This window comes from Miscanthus floridulus, chromosome 10 (assembly GCF_019320115.1).
Source record: "Miscanthus floridulus cultivar M001 chromosome 10, ASM1932011v1, whole genome shotgun sequence".
Taxonomy (NCBI): Eukaryota; Viridiplantae; Streptophyta; class Magnoliopsida; order Poales; family Poaceae; genus Miscanthus; species Miscanthus floridulus.
Genome location: NC_089589.1, coordinates 107,289,671 through 107,301,448, shown reverse-complemented (window position 1 = coordinate 107,301,448; position 11,778 = coordinate 107,289,671).

Genomic DNA, 11,778 nt, shown 5'->3' with positions numbered 1-11,778 from the left:
CGGCACGCATTCGATGAATTGGGCAGCGTACAGAGAATGGGTGCGTGACCCAAAACTCCCCTCTTCCAACAGCCCACGCATATGGACATACTCCACGCTCCATGTCGCCCTCCCCGTTCTGCACGACCGACGACTCGCCGCGGGCGGTGGCCCTACCGCCGGAGGAACCGCCGGAAGCAGAGCATGTCCATCACCAAGCAACAAGCAAGAATTCCTACACCGAAGGCGGACGGCCAGCGCAGAGCACTGAGCACACGCTTCAATGGTGGAGGAGCAAGCAGCTGCTAGCTTGCTTGCTTTGCCCTCTGGCTCCCTTGCTTTCTCCCTTTGCTTGCTCTGTCTGTGCTGCCTTTGAGCGGGCCTCACTCACTCAACCCAAGGATTCGTCACTCTGTGATTTTGTTCTTCACTGTGTTCTTCGTTCCCGTTTCTTTCCCTTTCTTGATTCGTGCTCGATTTGAGTTTTGCTGTGAGATTTGTTTAGTCAGATTGATGCTTTGACGAGTGTTGAACAATCCTACCAAGTGGTTTGAATCAATTACACTCGTGCATCAAGATCCAAGCCGATCTTTACTTTGGGGGAAAAACTCGTTCTTGCTCGAATTTCTTCGATTTACAGAGTTACAGTTTAAATTGAGCAATGATCTCCTAGGAGTAGCCTTTTATCTTCATTGCGAATCACTGTGCAAAGTTTGGGAGCGATCCATGAAGATTTGAGTCGGATTTCATCGATTTTCTTGGCCGCTCCTTTTTTGTTCTTCGCGTGCGAGCTCTCTGTTCGTCGTGTGCTAGTTGATTTGGCTCCTAGCCGAGCACACCAGCAGCGCCCTTGCCGGCGGCGTGGCCCTACGGTCCGCCAGAGCGGCACCTGCGACCCCCTTCCTCAACTCCGGTGTGGCTCCGGTGCGGTGACCCCGAGGTGTTGCTCTCGTCGGACCGGGCTCCGGTCGTCCCCTTTCGGTGGGCCCGACGCCTGGGTGGAGACGTAGAAGGACGAAGAGGGGACGCATGTTTGTGTCGCGCGTCGATACCAACCCAAAATGCGTCGCTCGTTTGTCTAGTCTGTTGGAGGTTGTTTTGGCCGACAAAAACACTGTGAACAACCCATTTTTAGGTTTGGGTCACGTTGTTGGAGTCAGTCTAACCGGCCAAGGTGTCCAAATAGTCCTACAAAAGCCATCCAAGCTAATATTTAAATATTATTAGATATTTTAAAGGTTATAATATCAAGTTTTATAGTTAAGGAGTTTATGTAGTTAACCCTTTATATGTAAGGGGTTATTGGACTTTTTCATATCGCCACATTAGCGAAATCAGCTTCAAAACCGTCTTAAGAGGTTATTTAGATGATTTTCAGTAGTTTAAGAGTTAAAATTTTTGGTTTTATAAGTGGAGGTGTGAAGTAGACAACCACCGATTAAGACCACAATTTTTAACAACCTTAATCTGTTCCGTAATTGTTGCTCTAACACCCTAAAATTTGCCTTTTCTAAAATAAAGTTAAATTGGTTTAAATACTTGTTTTTGTGCTCATGAAATATAGGAAAAAGAATTTTTCACTATATTAAAATTCATCATAAGGAGTAGCAACATGGATGTGCATAATGCCAGTGCATTTGATTTATTGCAATGAGAGGTTGAATCCAAAATTCAAAGTAAATTCAAATCTCTTTTGAAAATGGTTTCGAAATGGCTTTGAAATAAAAGAAAAGAAAAGAAAATGAATTGGAAAATAAAAGAATTTAAAAGTTGTAAAATTTATTTTTGAAAGCCTACCAAAATTGTTCATTTTGATTTGAATTGCAAAGTGTATTTGAAAACATGTTTAAACTTGAGATGGTTCATATTGGAAATTGAAACGAGATTTAGAAAAATGGAAAAAAAATCTTCCCTCTCTCTCCCTTTGCCTCCTATAGCCCGGCTCCCTTCTCTCCCTCTCTATTGGCCCAGCAGCCACAGCCGGCCTGCTCTCTCTTCTCCTCTCCCTCACTTCCTTCTCCCCCGTGGGCCTATTGCTCCCGACCCAGTTCTCTTTTCCCCTTTCTCTCCTTCTGGCGCCGGCACAAGCGTTCTCTCTTCCCTCTCTCATCCCATTGCCAAGCCCGCAGTCATGGCCTAGCTCAGCCGCGTGGATGCCCGCGGCCCGCCTCCTCTCCCCCTCAGTCTATCTGACATCTTGGACCCACTCCCTCTCTCGCTGACCGATGGACCTGCCCTGTCGACACTATTTTCTTCCTCACGTAGCCACGCCGGACTCTGTCGTGGCCGTGTCCTTCTCCTTCCTGTTTCTTCCCGATGGCATGAGCCCTACGCCGCAAAGACTCATAAATACCATGCCCCTGCATCGCCCGCCCTCGCCTCACCCTAATTCGAGCCGCTATGCCGCCCTGTGCCCTAGCACCATCGTCGAGATCTCGCCGTGAAGAAGCTCTACGCTACCGTGATGATTAGTGTGGCAGAACCGCCCGAAATAGCACATTTACAGAGGTGCTCACCTTCCGTTAGACACTAAGCACCCTGAAAGCAAGCTACAGCGGGCGGTATCCATTGGGCACACCCCGAGGGAGAACCCGAAAGATCAACATTTTTCTCGAGGATCCAATAATGAGAGCGAGTTATAATACTTGTCCATTTCATACATCAGAAGTTCTTAAAAAGTACATTATTACATTACCAAATGTCAGAGTGCGGAATAATAAACAGCGGAATTAAGATAAACAACTAGTGGTAAAGAACGAGGATCCGGCTGTGCCCACCAGAAGAATCCTCCACATAAAGGTACTCCTCAAGTGTCACCTGCAATAGGGGTAAATAAACCCTGAGTACACAATGTACTCGCAAGACTTATCCGACTAGTGAGGATAGGTTCCCGACTCCAAGGAGTATGATAAACTTTATGGTTTGCTGGTTTTCTTTTTGCAGAAAGCAATGCTAATTGTGAGTCCTTATTTATGTTATTAATATCAGTCGTATTAAGTTATTATCTAGCCAGTCTATATGAGCACATGTTGTACTTTCAAGCAAGAGTTGAGCAATCAGTTCCATTTCTTCTTCTTTCAACTTTCAGTTCTTACTACGATGTTAGAGGTAAGACAAGTCGTACCGACTCGGTGGCAATTTGCGAACCAATGTGCCTAGATAGGTGCACCGAAAACACATGCCCCGCTTGTACCCTAGGCACAAGCAGGACTAACCCATCACCCTCCTGTCCTGGGTGTCCAGGTCCCCGTCCAAACTTGGACTCTAAGCCCCCACTCCTGAGTCCTAGACTCAGTGCAGTGCAAGGACCTCTACCATCTCCGCCTCTAATCAGTCGGTCCGGAAAGAGCCGGATCCACGACAAGAGACCAACTAGTCTTTCCTACGTCCATACCCAAGTATGCGCTTAGGACAATAGATCTGTGACTTGCCTCGCGTCTATTGCAACGACCGGTCCTTAACCGACCAAACAGGGAAAAAGTGTAACCAAGGTATGCCCCGTTAGCCGCAGGACATAACCTCTTATACCCACCAGTACCCAAACCATATCCCTGCCCGGTCACCATTTTTACTTTCCCCCATTTTATCATGAGTGATCATATTTATCACCTATTTGTGAGTAATGACAGGTTACCCATGCTACCGTCATCCTGAGCATAGCAGCTACTCAGCCTATACTAGTAGGACTCATGGGTGGATATATTTATGTGCATTGGACCATAATCGGCGCCCAGTGTGGCGTGCGACTTGGACGGTAGCATCCGGATGTTCAACTTCTCAGAGTCTTGAACCGATGTTTGCAACTCGGTTGACAACATCTGAATGATGCGACAGTTTCCTCGTTCATCGTTGTCATCGTAGTTGCACACGCACTAAAACACATGATCGAGGAGGAAGATAATTTGAATGGGCATGAGATGCCGTACTTTTTCTAAAATCACGTTCTATATTATGATGCTTAGCTTAGAAATACATGAAAAATATGAAACTAGTTTCGTATTTTCTTGTGTTAAAACAATCTTTCTTTAAATTTTCTAATACTAAATCACAGTTTAGTATTTTTAAATGCATATCTATTCTAGGAAAAATATTTAGATACTTTTTGAAAATCTATTTCTACAATTTTATGAAGTCTAATTAACATCCCCGAATCGTGTTCAAAGCAATTTTTGCTGACGTGCTGCCACATTATCTGTCTTATACGGTGTCGCGTTAACTCTAAGGTAAATTGGACTTTCATGACAAGTCAGACAATTTTGAGAGTTAAGGGAGTTTAAGAGCATCTTCAAGACCCACTCCCAATCTTGGTTCTTTGGGAAGATAAAAAAAACTCTCCAACAACTCACTATCTCAACTCTCAATCTTTTCCGCACTTGGTATAATCGACCTAATTGCGATGATATACACGCTGAGTATCCATTGACCAATCCGAAGGTGGAAGAATGTGGGAAATAATAAGGAGTAGGACAGGATTTCTGATGCAAATATACAAGAGAGAAAGAAAATATAAAAGTAGTTGGTTTGATTTAGATTACTAATGCAAAATTACCTTCTATCTTTTAAGAGCGGGATTTTAGAAATGGTTGAAGAAAGCCAACAAATATGTTGCTAACTTTTTTTAGTCACTTGGAAAACTATTAATTTACTAAGTGATTTTTTGGAACTATTAGAGATGCTCTAAAAATCTGTTTTTTTAATTCAGAAAGATAAATCAGACTAGCACAATAATTAAGAAAGGTTAGAACTATTGTTACGCGTTGAGCTGATGCTTTGGAGGCCCAACTATTTGGGTGCCTTGGGCCGGTACTGACGTGGGATCGCCCATACGCATGTGGCAGGGACGCCCTCGTCGACGCCTGGGTGCCTGTTCAAATCTGGTTGTCACTGTTGGCACAGGTTCGATGATGAGTGTAACCAGTATATATATGAGGAAATAGAGATAGAGTTTAAAAAAATTGCTAATTATGCGGTTCCTGTTGTCTTATCATGGGCCGATTCCTATAGTATTACATGTAATATTTTATTTTTTTTACCTTTTGTACCATGTAGACCGTTAAAAAATATGGGTACTCACGCCGGTGTAACCGGCCAAGGTGTCCAAATAGTCCTACAAAGCCATCCAAGCTAATATTTAAATATTATTAGATATTTTAAAGGCTACAATATCAGATTTTATAGTTGAGGAGTTTATGTAGTTAACCCTTTATATGTAAGGGGTTATTGGACTTTTTCATATCGCCACATTAGCGAAATCAGCTTCAAAACCGTCTTAAGAGGTTATTTAGATGATTTTTAGTATTTTAAGAGTTAAAAATTTTGGTTTTATAAGTGGAGGTGTGAAGTAGACAACCACCGATATAAGACTACAAATTTTAATTGATGTAACACCTTAAAATTTGCCTTTTCTAAAATAAAGTTAAATTGATTTAAATACTTGTTTTTGTGCTTATGAAATATAGGAAAAAGAATATTTTTCACTATATTAAAATTCATCATAAGGAGTAGCAACATGGATGTGCATACATGCCTGTACATTTGATTTATTGCAATGAGAGGTTGAATCCAAAATTCAAAGTGAATTCAAATCGCTTTTGAAAATGGTTTCGAAATGGCTTTGAAATAAAAGAAAAGAAAAGAAAAAATTGGAAAATAAAAGAATTTAAAAATTGTAAAATTTATTTTTTGAAAGCCTACCAAAATTGTTCATTTTGATTTGAATTGCAAAGTGTATTTGAAAACATGTTTAAACTTGAGATGGTTCATATTGGAAATTGAAACAAGATTTAGAAAAATAGAAAAAAATATTCCCTCTCAATCTGGCCTGAAGGCCTTTTTCCTCTCTCTCCCTTTGCCTCCTGCAGCCCGGCTCCCTTCTCTCCCTCTCTATTGGCCCAGCAGCCACAACCGGCCTGCTCTCTCCTCTCCTCTCCCTCACTTTCTTCTCCCGCATGGGCCTATTGCTCCCGGCCCAGATCTCATTTCCCATTTCTCTCCTTTTGGCGCCGGCACAAGCGTTCTCTCTTCCCTTTCTCGGCCCATTGCCAAGCCCGCAGTCGTGTCCCAGCTTAGCCGCGCGGACACCCACGGCCCGCCTCCTCTCCCCCTCTGTCTGTCTGACGTCCTGGACCCGCTCCCTCTCTCGCTGATCGGTGGACCCACCGTGTCGGCACAGTTTTCTTCCTCACGTAGCCATGCTGGACTCTGCCGTGGGCATGCCCTTCTCCTTCCTGTTTCTTCCCGGTGGCGTGAGCCCTACGCCGCAAAGACTCATAAATATCGCGCCCTTGCATTGCCCGCCCTCGCCTAACCCTAATTTGAGCCGCTATGCCGCCCTATGTCCTAGCGCCGCCGTCGAGATCTCACCGTGAAGAAGCTCTACGCCGCCGTGATGATTAGCTGCTCCTCCGTGCCGTAAGTGCCTCCCCGAGCTTCGCGCCGTGTTCACGAGCACGCCAAGCCCCTTATCTCTCTCTGTCTCGCTCTGTGTTGCCATACCCCGCGTCGCCGTCGCTCCGTCGCCACCATTGCTCGCCGCTAGCCGCCTCTGCCCGCGCTTAGCCACTGTAATTCTCCAAGTTTAGTTCGCTGTTTCCCTCTCCAGCTCCCAGTGCTAATCCCGAGCTTGATTAAGGTCCCTAGAGCTTTTCCCCAATTTCTCCGGCGAGAAATTGCCATCATCGGCGAATACGACGTCGTCCTGCTACTATTCCAGCTCGGCAGTACTCCCCCTCCCCTTCTCTATCTAATCCAAACCCTCCAATTCAGATCCAATGACCACCAGATGCCGATACCCCTTCGCCTATCCCCTTTTATAAAAGAGCCCCTCCCCTTCATTGAAATCAACCCGCCGTCCAACTATGTTCAACAGTATTTAAAAAGAGGTCCATCTTTCTTCTGTTTTTACCCCTGCCTTTTTATGAAATAATACCCACGGTCCTTGGGCAGATTTAAAATTGGATTTTATTTATTTTAAATTCAAAAATTAAGTTCCATCTATTTACAAAATTGCCACTATCTTCAATAGGCCATATCTTCTCCGTTTTAACTCCGATTTGACCCGTTTAAATTGAGTTAGATTCATAATGACATAATCTACGCATTAGTATCAATGTTTTCCATGTCAATAGCTCTGAAATTTTATGGTTTAACGCCTAACTTGAATAATGATTATGCAATTGGATTTTTCTAATTAAAAGTAACTTATGTTTTTCACCTTGGTCAATTATATGATTAGTTTTACCTTGTTTTCTGAATCAAGTATAATTTGACTTAACTCAATTAATGTATTTCTTTGAAGTATCTTATACATGTTTTATATAGCTAAAATAAATAAAGCCTATAGTTTCTTTTCGAAGCAAATCTATCGGTAGATGTATCTTTTTCACCGTAGCTCCGATTAGCGTGCTTTTCACGTCTGTGTGATTGTAGTAACATGTAGAACATCTTTAAAACCTTTTTACTTGTTTCATATGTGTGGTGTACTGTTCTAATTTAGTTCTATTGTTTACTTCGTGTATGATTACATGAATGCATGTGTGGCGCTTTATGATCATGTCTAATCGATGAGCTTTACGTGTTGATCAAGAAGGAGTTCCTTTAAAGGTTTAGACTAGAACAAGGATCTAAGTTTAAGGCAAGTATAGCATGGGATCTTCCTTGTTGACCTATACACCTTTAATCATCTAATTCATACTGCATGTGTCTACCTTGACTATCACTAAGGATTTCCTAGTACTTTGTTACTTCGTACCTTGTCACCTATGGGGTATTGTATTGGGTAGTATGATTCTAGTGCTCAACTAAAGCCATGATCTTGTAACTTGACTAATGAAATATGCAATAAACACTAAAAATGCTTTTTAGCAACATGGAATAAGGGGGCTAGAGCATTGGGCTATTTTTATGGTGCTCTAGATTCCTCTCCCTAAGAACTTATCTGTAAGCGAACATTCAGGACTTATAGTACAACTATAAGGGCTATATGGCTCTGGCTTTAGCTCAAAATGAGGACCTTTTCTAGCTTGTTTAGTGGTTACCTTTATTGGCGTAAGAATGGCTTGACGAATCGGGTATAGTGCGGCCTCTGTCTCCTTGTGTATAGGCTGCGCGTCATTGTACTATCGGGAAGAGGGGCTCTACATCTGTTTGCCGAGTGAATCTAATGACCCTAACTTGTTAGACGAACTTTTAAAAGGCTTCATAGTGAACTCTGCTGACCTTCCATGGTAGTGGGTCAAAAGGCTGATCACCTCGGGCGAAAGGGTAAATCACGACTCACAGTGAAAGTGTACAACCTCTGCAGAGTGTAAAACTAGTATATCAGTCGTGCCCTTACAGAATAGATGATGAACACTGATGATACTGATGATAAAGATGCTCACTAATGATTACTATTTATGCTATTCATTATTCATATTTACCTGATCATGTGTTTATGGGCTTATAATAACCTTGTCGCCACCCAATTGCTAAAATTGTGACTCATTAAAAGCTAATCGCAGTTAAACCAGTGTCAGCCTTTTGAGCCTCATGAACCCCATGTTATATTTGTTGAGTACGACATGTACTTACGCTTGCTTTACTTTTTAAATCTTTGAAAAAATCTCAGATGGGTACCAGATTGCTAGTTTGGAGGAGTTAGGCTTATGATCAACCAGTCATTTATCCCTGTGGATTGGAGTCTTCACCCGAAGATCGGAGTTGTCTTTCCGTTATTTGCTATCTAAGGTTATATTCTTTATACTAAGTATGTTATATATTGAGCATTGTCTTTCGATATTACCTTTATTTATAGCTATATGTGAGATTTGACTTCCTGGGCTCACATATAGTGTGTATCTGGTTTTGTTCTTAAAACCGGGTGCTACAGTTGCTGGTCAAAAACAAAACAAACTAGTGGACACGGCCTCGGAGTAAAGAGAGTCGGCGCTCAAGCCGCCATTTTCTTCTCTCTCACTCTCTTCTTTCTCTGTTCGTCTATTCCTTATCCCTCTTTCGTTCCTCGGTTCGAGGTCCATCATTCTCACCCTTCTTGCTTTTAGTTTGGAGCTATAAAACTTTCGTTGACGTTACACCACTTATGTCATGTCTTAGCCGCTTGAGCTTGTATTCGGACATGTTGCTCACATTTCATGTTTTTTAAACTCACAACAACTGCACACTAGAATTTATGAAGGTTAACTCTTGATTGTACCATATATTATGAGTCTAGGAATTTAGTTGATTTAGTGTTGGACAAGGCTAACTAGGTTCAACAAAAAAAATAGCCAACTTATTTCATTGGCATAAAGACGAATTGTATATTCCATTGCAACAGTATGTTTGGTAATACTAGAAAAATAGGGTTGTCAAACCGTCTAAAAATAACACTATATATTTTTATAATTTTATAGTAAAAGGTATCTAAAAATATATAAATATTATTAATGCTATTTTCTAGAAATAAACGTTACTAAAATTAATTTTCTAATGAGTTTTTTAGACGAATTAATTTCTAATGAGTTGACTCATCGACGACAAAGTGAGAATGTTTTAGACTTGAACACGCACAAGCCCACACCGCAGCCACGTCAAACGGCATCACTCCTCGTGACCTCGTTCGAATTTTTTATTTTTTAGCCCTTTTTTGAAATTTTTTTAAAAATATGCCCCTGGAGGTAAGATTTCAAAATCTGAAAACTTAGCTCGGTGCCATCGTTGCTGGTGTCGAGCTTACACTGCTCGATGCCACCGTTGTTGGTGCCGAGGTCTTGGGCTCAACGTAGACATGGTGCTGACTTAGCAGTCAGCTTAGCGACGTAGATCTTGGCGTCAAGCTTGGCGCCGTAGATCTTGGCGATGAGCTTGGCACCGTGGTCTCTGGCGTCAAGCCCTATATTACGTATGGGCACTCTCTTCCTTTCTCTCTTTCTCTCTCTCTCTAACGCTCCCCAAACCACCGCTGCCGCTCCACCGCCGCCTGCCCACCCGCGCCACCACGCCCGCGCGCGCCCATGAGGAGCACCGGCCGTCCTGCGCCCGCCGCGCACCGCCCCTCCCGGTCCGCGCCGCCTCGTCCGTCCCGGCTCGCAAGGTTCACCACGCGAATAGGCGATCCCTCCGATGACCCCAGCCACGACACGGCCCCAGCTCCTAGCGCGCCGTGCCCTCGCCGTCGATCCCGTCCTCCACGTCTGTGTCGCATCGTTGCATTGACTTGGACAGGTAAATTTTTTGAATATGCAATGTAGGTACTTAGTTAACTTGAATTGTAGTGCTACTTAGATTATTTGATAGTTTCTAGTAAATGACATGATGTAGGTAGTTGATTTAGTTAGTGAGATAGATATAGTTAGATAGCTAGTGACATAGGTACATAGATATAGTTATTAGATAGCTAGTTGATTTTGTTAGTGAGATAAATATAGTTAGGTACATAGACATAGTTATTTAGGGTGTAGTTGGTTAGTATCTATTAGAGAGGTACTATGTAACAGCTACTTGGGACTAAACGAACTGTATTTTAATTTTTGTTTGAACTATTAGATGGACAATCTAGTGAGCATATATCATGGAGGCACCGTGCAAAGAGATCACTATGGATATGTTGAGTTTGTTGAGATGCAAAGTGTGCCTGTGTTATTCAATGAGAAGCCATCGTTTAGTGAGTTGGTTGCAAGGGCTCGGGAGGAGCTACATTGCCATGGAGCTGATGATGATGATGGCATCGTAGTGGAGGGAGTACTTCACCTAGGTTCCCCTCCCAACATCCTTACGAAGATGATCCCAATTGGGTGTGCAGACCAGTGGGAGAACTATGTTAGATCGGCTATGAAGTGCCAGTTCTAAAGTTTGGACATGGTTGTGCATCGGGTGTTAGTTGATCCCATTCCTCATAGGTTTTCCCACCAATGGGTCAGCAGGCACACTTCGTCCCTCCTGTCCCGGAACCTGATATGGATGGGGAGGTTGCACCTACAGTTCCCGATGCTCAATCTGCCCCCAATATGCTAGTTGGAGATGCTTGTCAGACTCATGATGTTATGACAGATCCTCCTCATGAGATCCCTTTGACGCATAATCATCTAAGTAAGTGCCTTATCCGCATGGTTATTGGGAGCTTACCCCCTTCCTTACATCCATTTCTTTCATTCTTTTCTCATTTCTCTACTTATGTTGCAGGATACATTCCTAACAATGTGGATGTGCCCCCTGTTGCTATGCAAGTGCACTATGGAGATGGATTCCGTGGCTCCAATAGTGTTGAAATTATGAATGATTCAGAGCCATATGAGATGGCAAGGGCTCTTGATTCTGATGATGATCGCCCTATTAGAGAGCTGATAGAGAGTGATGTTGAGATGCTGAGGTGTATCTTTCCCAGCCACAGTGATCCAAGAGTTCACGAGTTCAGTGATCTTGCTCATTCCGATCAGGCGTGTGTAGAAGGATGTAATGTTGAGCTCCTAGAAGCTCCTGAGGCCGGTCCTAACATGGTAATTGAGAATGGGAGGGTATTCAAGGAACTCCCTACATTGAAGAGGTTGTTGCAAGCGTTTGCAGTGATACGAAAGAGACCTTACAAGGTCTTGCATTCATATGTGGAGTGCCGTTACACAGTTGTGTGTGACAAGGAACGCTGCCCATGGAGGATTTGTGCAAGGAAGCGAAAGGTCATCGGAAAGTGGAAGATCACAAAAGTTGTTGGGCCACACAATTATGCTGACCATGTGCTGACACTGAAGCATCGACAGTTGACATCTACCCTCATTGTCAAGTGGTTGATGGGAATATTGTAGGGAGAATCCAACATGAAGGTTA